This window comes from Thalassophryne amazonica, chromosome 7 (genome assembly GCF_902500255.1).
Source record: "Thalassophryne amazonica chromosome 7, fThaAma1.1, whole genome shotgun sequence".
NCBI classification, from domain to species: domain Eukaryota; kingdom Metazoa; phylum Chordata; class Actinopteri; order Batrachoidiformes; family Batrachoididae; genus Thalassophryne; species Thalassophryne amazonica.
This window is the reverse complement of record NC_047109.1, coordinates 38,254,324-38,262,863: the sequence shown is the minus strand read 5'-3', so window position 1 is coordinate 38,262,863 and position 8,540 is coordinate 38,254,324. Positions and strand designations below refer to the sequence as shown.

The window sequence follows — 8,540 nt, the reverse complement described above, 5'->3', positions numbered from 1 at the left end:
AAATGGAAACTTAAGAACCTAGGTTCTATATGTTGATGTCTTTAGAGGAACACAGAATCTACACCATGTAAAATAGAATTGTAAATGGTAAAAATAAGATAGTTATGGTAGAAGAGCTACGAAATCAGAGCTCGTAAATCAGCTGTGAATAAGCAAACCGTACCCAGCAAGCTAACGTGATAAACAAAAAACGGTAATTATTGTATAAAGTATAATAGTGTAGTTAAACCTACAGTATCAGTATTAACAAATACATATAAAATAAATGTGGGCAAAAGTATGAATTAATGTGGGTTATCAAACACATAAGAACCAACTATTTTGTAAGCTACGATGAACTTGATGAACGATGAACACCTTTCTTATGTACACAAGGAAACAGAACTACAAAAAAAAAAAAAAAAAAAAAAAAATCAGACAATAAAAATGAAATGCAAAATACAAAATTTCACCTTACTGGTTCTTGCTTCACCTCAGGGAGCTTTGGAGGCTGCTATCCACTTTGCACAGTTTTGGGTTGGCACTGATCAAATAACTTGCCATAAAACCTCTAACTTGCTGCTTTATTTAAACCAGAGCACTGTGTTTGGTGCACTGTAGTTTAAAGGGAATGACAGGTGTCACTCTATTTCATGTTATGCCACTAACATGCCCATGACTAATAAAGAAGATAAATCTAGTCTAAATTTTGGCTCACATTATGTGCCTTCTGAGTTGCACAAATGAGTTGGGCAATCCCAGAAGATGTGTTTGATGCATTTCAGACCATGCTCCATAATTTTAATAATATTGGTGTTACACAAAATTTATGTTCTTGCAAATCAATTTTGACAATGAAGATGAATGGATGATTGGAAATGTGGAGGTGAACAACCAATAGGTTACAGTCTAATTACATACGGCTGTATGGGTAGACTGTTAAGATGGGGCATTTAGGGTTAATAGGTTTTACAGAGCATTCAAGATTCTGGAAAAAAAAAAATCGATCAAGTAAAATAAAAGCATATTACAGGTAATGGAATGAATGATCACAGTAGCAGTGGTGCTAAGAGTCTAAGCTGTTTTAATTTGCATACTGCTTAATACAGGACACAACTGTAACTGTCAATGTCCTCAAGGATCCTCGTGGCACTGCCTCATCAATTACCTGACTACTCAATAACTACTGGCAGACTCAAGTGCAACAGTAAATGAGATTCTAACATAAGCCAACATAGGCCACTAATGACTTTGGAAGCTCACTGTAGCCAGGTATTGCTGTTGTGCAGTTAAAATGCAATGCTGTGCAAACAGAAATGGCGATTCATTCTGACTGCTCTGCAATAAGAAGGTTTTTTTTAAATATATTTCATATCATGTGTCACAGTTATGATGCACTGACATTTATACATCGTCATTTGATATGTTCAGGCAGCAGCTCTCCAGGACATGATATATTGATCTGTTTTACATCCTCTCACAGGTCATATTTTTAAATCTATTCTTTTTCAATCATGTCGTTTCTGTTTGTGGCTTCCAAAGTGTGCCCAAACGCCCGGTTGCTGGCATTAGCTGCCTGATGGCACAGGATGATTTAACTGTTATTATCCACTCGAGGAGAGAGCCCCATTAAATTTGTTCCATACTCTGATGTTGCATTAATGGGAGTTTATTCATGGATACAGTTCAGCTCAAAAGTTTGCATACCCTGGCAGAATTTTTGTTTTTTGGACATTTTTCAGAGAATATGAATGATAACACAACTTTTTTTTTTTTTAACACTCATGGTTAGTGGTTGGGTGAAGCCATTTAACTGTGTTTACTTCTTTTAAATCCTAATGACAAGAGCATTGTGTAGAGTGCAAATTTTTCATTTTGCATCACCACTCTTAGTGTCATAGTGGAGTAGAGCAGAGAAGGATATTCTTTCACAAAAACAGGTCAACTCTAGGCTTGCATCTCAAATGAACCTTATGGCAATTTGTAGCTAAACTTTCAGTCCGCTAATCCTCTAACCACTAATTATCGAAGCTAATGTTTTCATTATCGGATTAGCTTTTCAGGTAATTTTGAAAACCATCAGCGGACCAATTATCTTCCGATAAATTTTTAGACCGCTAACATATTTTTGCAGGCGTGGTGAACAAAGCTTAACAGTTACAATGTTGTATGAAGTCTCACATCAATGATTTGAGTACCTACCTGTTAAATCTTTTGTAGTAGATGTACAGTTCTATCCTCTGCACACAGAGGAGAGCTGGTTCCAGGAAAAACCGCTCTATCGTCTGCAGACAAAGGAGAACTGGTCACAGAAATGGGGGAAAGGGGAGAGAGAGAGAGAGAGAGAGAGAGAGAGAGAGAGAGAGAGAGAGAGAGAGAGAGAGAGAGAGAGAGAGAGAGAGAGAGAGAGAGAGGAGAGAGAGAGAGAGAGAGAGAGAGAGAGAGAGAGAGAGAGAGAGAGAGAGAGAGAGAGAGAGAGAGAGAGAGAGAGAGAGAGAGAGAGAGAGGATTAGTTGGCAATATCATCCAAGTCATCCAGAGGCATACAGTTTTAACTTATGGTTAAAATTTTAACTAAACTAATTTCAGACAAGTTATTTAAATTAACGTCACTCCTGAAGTTTCAGAAAGTGAAAATATCAGATATATGTTTTAGTTTTAAAGTAATGCACTAATTTAGAAGGTTTTAGTGTGGACATGCTGTGTCCAGTGCTTTATGGATAATCTCAGTACATTCACGACAAGAGAAATGCTTTTGAGATGCTGTGATCAGGTTTCACATGGACAATAACATGAAACCCTTTGCATATTGTGCCTAAAACCCTTGTGAATATATTCTCTGGGTTTATAGAGGTTGTTATTGTGTTTGTTTTATGTAAAAATGCCAGAAGAAGTTCAGGTTGCTTCTCCATTATTTTCAGTTGGAATCATTGTGCGCTGCAATCGCTTCCTGTTTGCTCTTTAACGTTGTGCTTATGTCAAACACTGTTTGCCCTCTTTGTTCCAGAGTAATATATGAAGAGTTCAGATGCAAAACCCAGTATCTCCAAAACCATAAATTTTTAGTTGAGTTCATTTTATTGATGAAAGTCTGTGCATTTCCCAATAGGGTTTCCTTTAAATCTCCATTTTCAACTACATTTTTCTCCATTTAAAGAGAAGAACACTTACTGGGTTTTGCATCTGAACTCTTCATATATAAGATGTCTGAAATTTGGTTTGCATTTATTAAATTCCACACAGATTAAATGTAGCAGACATGGATTATTTATTTTGAATATTTGTTTTAGCAAGTTTCAGTCTTTTGTTCATGGAAATGAGTCATTCACGCCATCAGGAGAGGCGTTAGTCAAATCATTAGGAGGGACAGCTACCCTGTCATTAGGAGTGTGCTAACTAGAGCACAATAGGTGCTAATTAAAGCAATTGTTCAATCACTAGCCAATAGCAGTCTGCCTCTCGGTAAGAGGCATCTGGTTAAGTTTAAAACTCCAGCTTTTGTGGCTTCTGTTTGTTCTTCTCGACAAGGGTCAGACAGAAGTCAGACGACCAGAGCAAGAATTTTAGCTGAGGAAGCTTCTGCGATTTGCAGCGAAACGTCCTCGCATAAAGCAACCCAGTCCAGTCAAAGATTCAAGCTTCTCTACTATAATAATGTGACATGATTACTACAGGTGTTGTGGTATTTATGTTACACCTACTTGCTGTATTGTCAGCAGGATTATGGAAAAAAAACTGAAGGATGTATTTAAACAAAATGTGATCAGAATGTTGAGCCTCAAGGTAGAAAAATAATGGTTTTAAACAGTTTGACTGTATATATTATACACTGAAAAAGAATAGTTGAACCAACTTAAAAACATTACAATTGGTAAAACCTGAATGAATTAAGTTGTTTGAACTTAAGTTTGTAAGTTAACTTAAGTTTGTAAGTTAACTTACAAACCTGGAAAACTTTATTGTTAACTTTATTGTTAACTTTATGGAAACTTTATTGTTAACTTTATGGAAAAACACTTTATTTTTCCATAAAGTTAACAATTTATCTTTGTTGACAGCCAGGGCTGGTAAAGAATGGTTACAGTATTGGTCTCCTCGCACCATTGTATTGGAATTTACTTTAATTTAGATTTCTAGGAAACTGAAGATGATATTTTGTGTATTGGTCAAATTTTCATTGATTACGTTTTTCAGATAGGTAACTTACAATGTAATGGATTGTATTAGTGACAAGAAACATACTGCAATTTAGTACGTTGCTTTTTGTGTATGAGCATTAGATGTGGTTTTGTACTTTATGAGTATACATTGCATTTGGTGGCTGAATTAATTCTCTGCATGGAAAGCTTATAGGCCTCTTTTATAAACTTTTCAAAATGATATATTGCAAAGTTATCCTACAACTCCAAAGCAGAAAAAGTTGGGACAGTATAGGGTGGGAGTGAGGGAGAAGCGGGAGCAATGATTCTTACATTTACTTTGACTTCAGTTGCATCGCAGATGGCATGAACCCAAAATATTTTCTGTTATGTGAGGTCAACTTCAGTTCATTTGTTAATATATGTCCATTTTTACATTTCAGGCCTGCAACACATTCCAAAAAAGCTAGGACAGAACAATTTAGGGCTAGTAATGAGGTTAAAACATATTATTTCAAATAGGTAATGTCAATTTGTGATTGGAAGCATGATTTTATAGAAAAGCAGTATCCACAAAAGGCTGAGTCTTTGAGGAGTAAAAATAAGCAAAGGATCACTAGTTTGTCAACAAATAAATGCGAAAAAATTGAAATATTTTAAAACAATATTGCTGAAAGAAAGACTGGAAGAGATTTGCATATTTCTCCCTCTACAGTGTATAATATCATTAAATGATTCATGCAATCTGGAAGAATTTCAGTGTATAAAGGGTAAAGGCGCAAGTATAAGCTGAACATCGGAGTCCGTGGACATTTTTAAGTCAAGACTGAAAATCTATTTTTATTCTCTTTCTTATGAATAGTTTTTATTTTTTATCTGTTTCATTCTTTCTACTTCTGTTTTTAATTATGTATTTGAAATATTTTTTATTCATTTTAAATTATTTATTTAAATGTTATTTTGAATTGTTTCATGTAAGGCGCCTTGAGATGCCTTTTGCTGTGATTTGGCGCATTATAAGCTAATTAAATCAAAATTGAAAAATTTTATTGAACACCTGTGATCTCTGATCTGTCAGATAGCACTGCATCAAAAACTGTCAGTCATCAATAGCTGCCACAGTACTTCACAATGCCGCTTGTCCAGCATTCCCAGTATAGGGATTTGGGAGATACAGTGCATGTGAATGCAATTATTTTCATGAAATTTGATCATCTTTCCTGGACTAGATTATATTAAAGTGTGAGGTTGATTTGAATAAATGAGGGTTGGGGGCTTCTTACAAATTCATGAATTATCACATAACCTCTTAAGTTTAGCCTGGTCTAGAAAAGATACGAATTAAAGGATTCTTAAAACAACTTCATTTCTTGAACAATTTTACAAACAAGCTTTAAATGTTCTTGTCTGGAATAACAAGTATTATTATTATTATTATTATTTTTTTTTTAATAGCATTGTGCACTTTGGCTGAGGTATCCACTCTCATGAATGCCTTTTTTTTTACTTTTGTTTTATCTAAGAGAATATTGGCTGGAGCAATAAAGGTTATTGATATAAATCCTGTTACTTAAAACAATATGTGCTGTCTGTGAAGATTGAACGGTCGCTGCAGTCAATGATAGTCTTATTTGAGTGCATTTACTAAGATTGACCAAGGGTAAGCTGTACGGCCTACAGCAATACATCTTCTAGGAGAGTAAACATAATGTCAAGGCTTTTACTGTAAGGAAGAAGTGAAATGATGAAGAGAGTAAAGTGATGACTTCACTGCTGCACACAGTGATTACATTAATCATATTAGTGATGTTTGTCAAACATAATGATGGTGAAGTACACACCGATGTGTGCATTTTGGACTGAAGATAGTGGATATGGTAATTCATGTTTATTAGAATATAGAGCACACCGTAATGATGGGGATACGGTCACAGAACCTGTAAGTATTTTCTGTCTCCAATACAAAGTGAAGAACAGAGTGATATTTAAAAAACTCCAATAAACTCTGATAAACATGCTTCAGTTAAAGTGGAGCCATATCCTGGTCTTTGGGGGAGAATAGCATTAAGTTGGACTTGTTTTATGCATGCAGCTCACAGTTTGCAGGATTGCAAAACTCGCATGATGACTAATTCAAAGTCTGAAGGATGAATTTAAAGGGGGAAAAAAAAAGATGGATTGTGCACTATGTTCCACCTGTCTCTCCATCCGTGTGTGCTTCTGTGTGCATTATGTATCTCAGGAATGTCTGGACGTATGGTCTTAATTTTGGGTGTCAGAATGTTTGCAAGATACAAGATTGTGTGTAGGCTGCAATGTAACACTTTTTCAGAATTGAAAGTATTACCATAGCAACAACCAAAAACAACAAGACTGAGATCTCAGCAGCCACTTTGACTAAAGAGCAGAATTTGGTTTTAAATTAACCCAGTTGCCCCAAGTTTCTATTTAATCCAAATGAGTTTTCCTAAAAATGAATTGAAATGCCTATTTATGACCTATGCTGTAAAATAAATGACCCATTCTTGTATTTGATTAACAGTGCCTTTGTGTCCTCGTATTTTTCAACTTCTGAGGCCTACACTGATAATCTGAGGCAAAGTCGAAAGAGCAGTGTGCAAGTGCATTTGGGGCATCTCCAACTCAACTGAGCACTTTATATGATGTGCAATCTGAGCACAAAATAAGGTGCAGGGTGCAAAGGCCATTGAATTAATCATGGCAGTGTTTTGAGCATAGCAACTTTAATCGATTAGTCAGACAGTCATTAACTTGAATAACCAGAGTGTTCTGGTCTTAGCATTTTGCTATTTTAATGGTGGATTCAAGTGGGAATAACAGATCCATGTACAACTCACCAAGGCGACGTGAGGGAACACCAGCCACCAATGCACCCTGTGGTGACGCACTGAATCACTAAATTGAGGAAATATTCTATTCTTCTATTAGTTTTATTTCATTTAATTTCTGTTTTCAATTAAGTTTTGATGTATGTACAGGTAGATTTTATATAGTAAATGGACTACATTTGTATAGTGCTTTTCCATCTGCATCAGAAGCTAAAAGTGCTTACAATTATGCCTTGCATTCACCCATTCACACAGATGCAGTCATACACCAATGCCATGGTGCTTCCAGGCAAGATGGTTACTACACACTGGGAGCAACTAGGGGATTAAGGACTTTGCCCAAGGGCCCTCAGTTATTTTCCAGTCTGGCTGGGATTTGAACCTCTGTGAAGCCCAACATTTAACCACTAGACCATCACCTCCCCAACATTTGTGTGTCATTATATACAGTGAGGGGTATTTGAACATCCTGCAGTTCTGCAAGTTCTCCCACTTAGAAATCATGGAGGGGTCTGAAATTTTCATCTTTTTTTCATTTTAATTTATTTGTATGTTACTGCTGCAAATAAGTATTTGACCCCCTACCAACCAGCAAGAATTCTGGCTCTCACAGACCTGTTAATTTTTCTTTAAGAAGCCCTCTTATTCTGTACTCTTTACCTGTATTAATTGCACCTGTTTGAACTTGTTAACTGTATAAAAGACACCTGTTCACACACTCAATCAATCACACTCCAACCTGTCCACCATAGCCAAGACCAAAGAGCTGTCTAAGGACACCAGGGACAAAACTGTAGACCTGCACAAGGCTGGGATGAACTACAGAACAACAGGCAAGCAGCTTGGTAGAAGACAACAACTGGTTATTTATTAGAAAGTGGAAGAAACACAAGATGACTGTCAATCTCCCTCGGTTTGGGATTCCATGCAAGATCTCACTTTGTGGGGTAAGGATGATTCTGAGAAAGCTCAGAACTACACAGGAGGACCTGGTCAATGACCTGAAGAGAGCTGGGACCACAGTCACAAAGGTTACATTAGTAACACATGATGCTGTCATGGTTTAAAATCCTGCAGGGCAGCAAGGTCCCCTGCTCAAGCCAGCACATGTCCAGGCCCGTTTGAAGTTCGCCAGTGACCATCTGGATGATCCAGAGGAGGCATGGGAGAAGGTCATGTGGTCAGATGAGACCAGAATAGAGCTTTTTGGAATCAACTTCTCTTACCATGTTTACAGAATGAGAACAACCCCAAGAAAACCATCCCAACCGTGAAGCATGGGGGTGGAAAGATCATACTCTGGGGGTGCTCTTCTGCAAAGGGGACAGGACGACTGCACTATATTGAAGGGAGGATGGATGGGGTCATGTATTGCAAGATTTTGGCAAACAACCTCCTTCAGATGGGTCATGGCTGGGTCTTCCAGCATGACAATTACCCCAAACACACAGCCAGGGCAACTAAGGAGGGGCTCCGTAAGAAGCATTTCAAGGTCCTAGAGTGGCCTGGCCAGTCTCCAGACCTGAACTCAATAGAAAATCTTTGGAGGGAGCTGAAATTCCAAACCTGAAAG

The 8,540-nt window shown here is 37.1% G+C and overlaps 1 long non-coding RNA gene across 1 annotated transcript; it reads right to left on the bottom strand.

The window, feature by feature from the left end:
* Positions 1-5,168: 5,168 nt before the first annotated feature.
* Positions 5,169-7,805, bottom strand: LOC117513803. The gene is made up of 4 exons (XR_004561720.1): positions 7,796-7,805; positions 7,366-7,374; positions 6,133-6,135; positions 5,169-5,231 (listed from the first exon to the last, which is right to left on the bottom strand). It is a non-coding gene; the product is annotated as an uncharacterized LOC117513803 (long non-coding RNA).
* Positions 7,806-8,540: the final 735 nt, after the last annotated feature.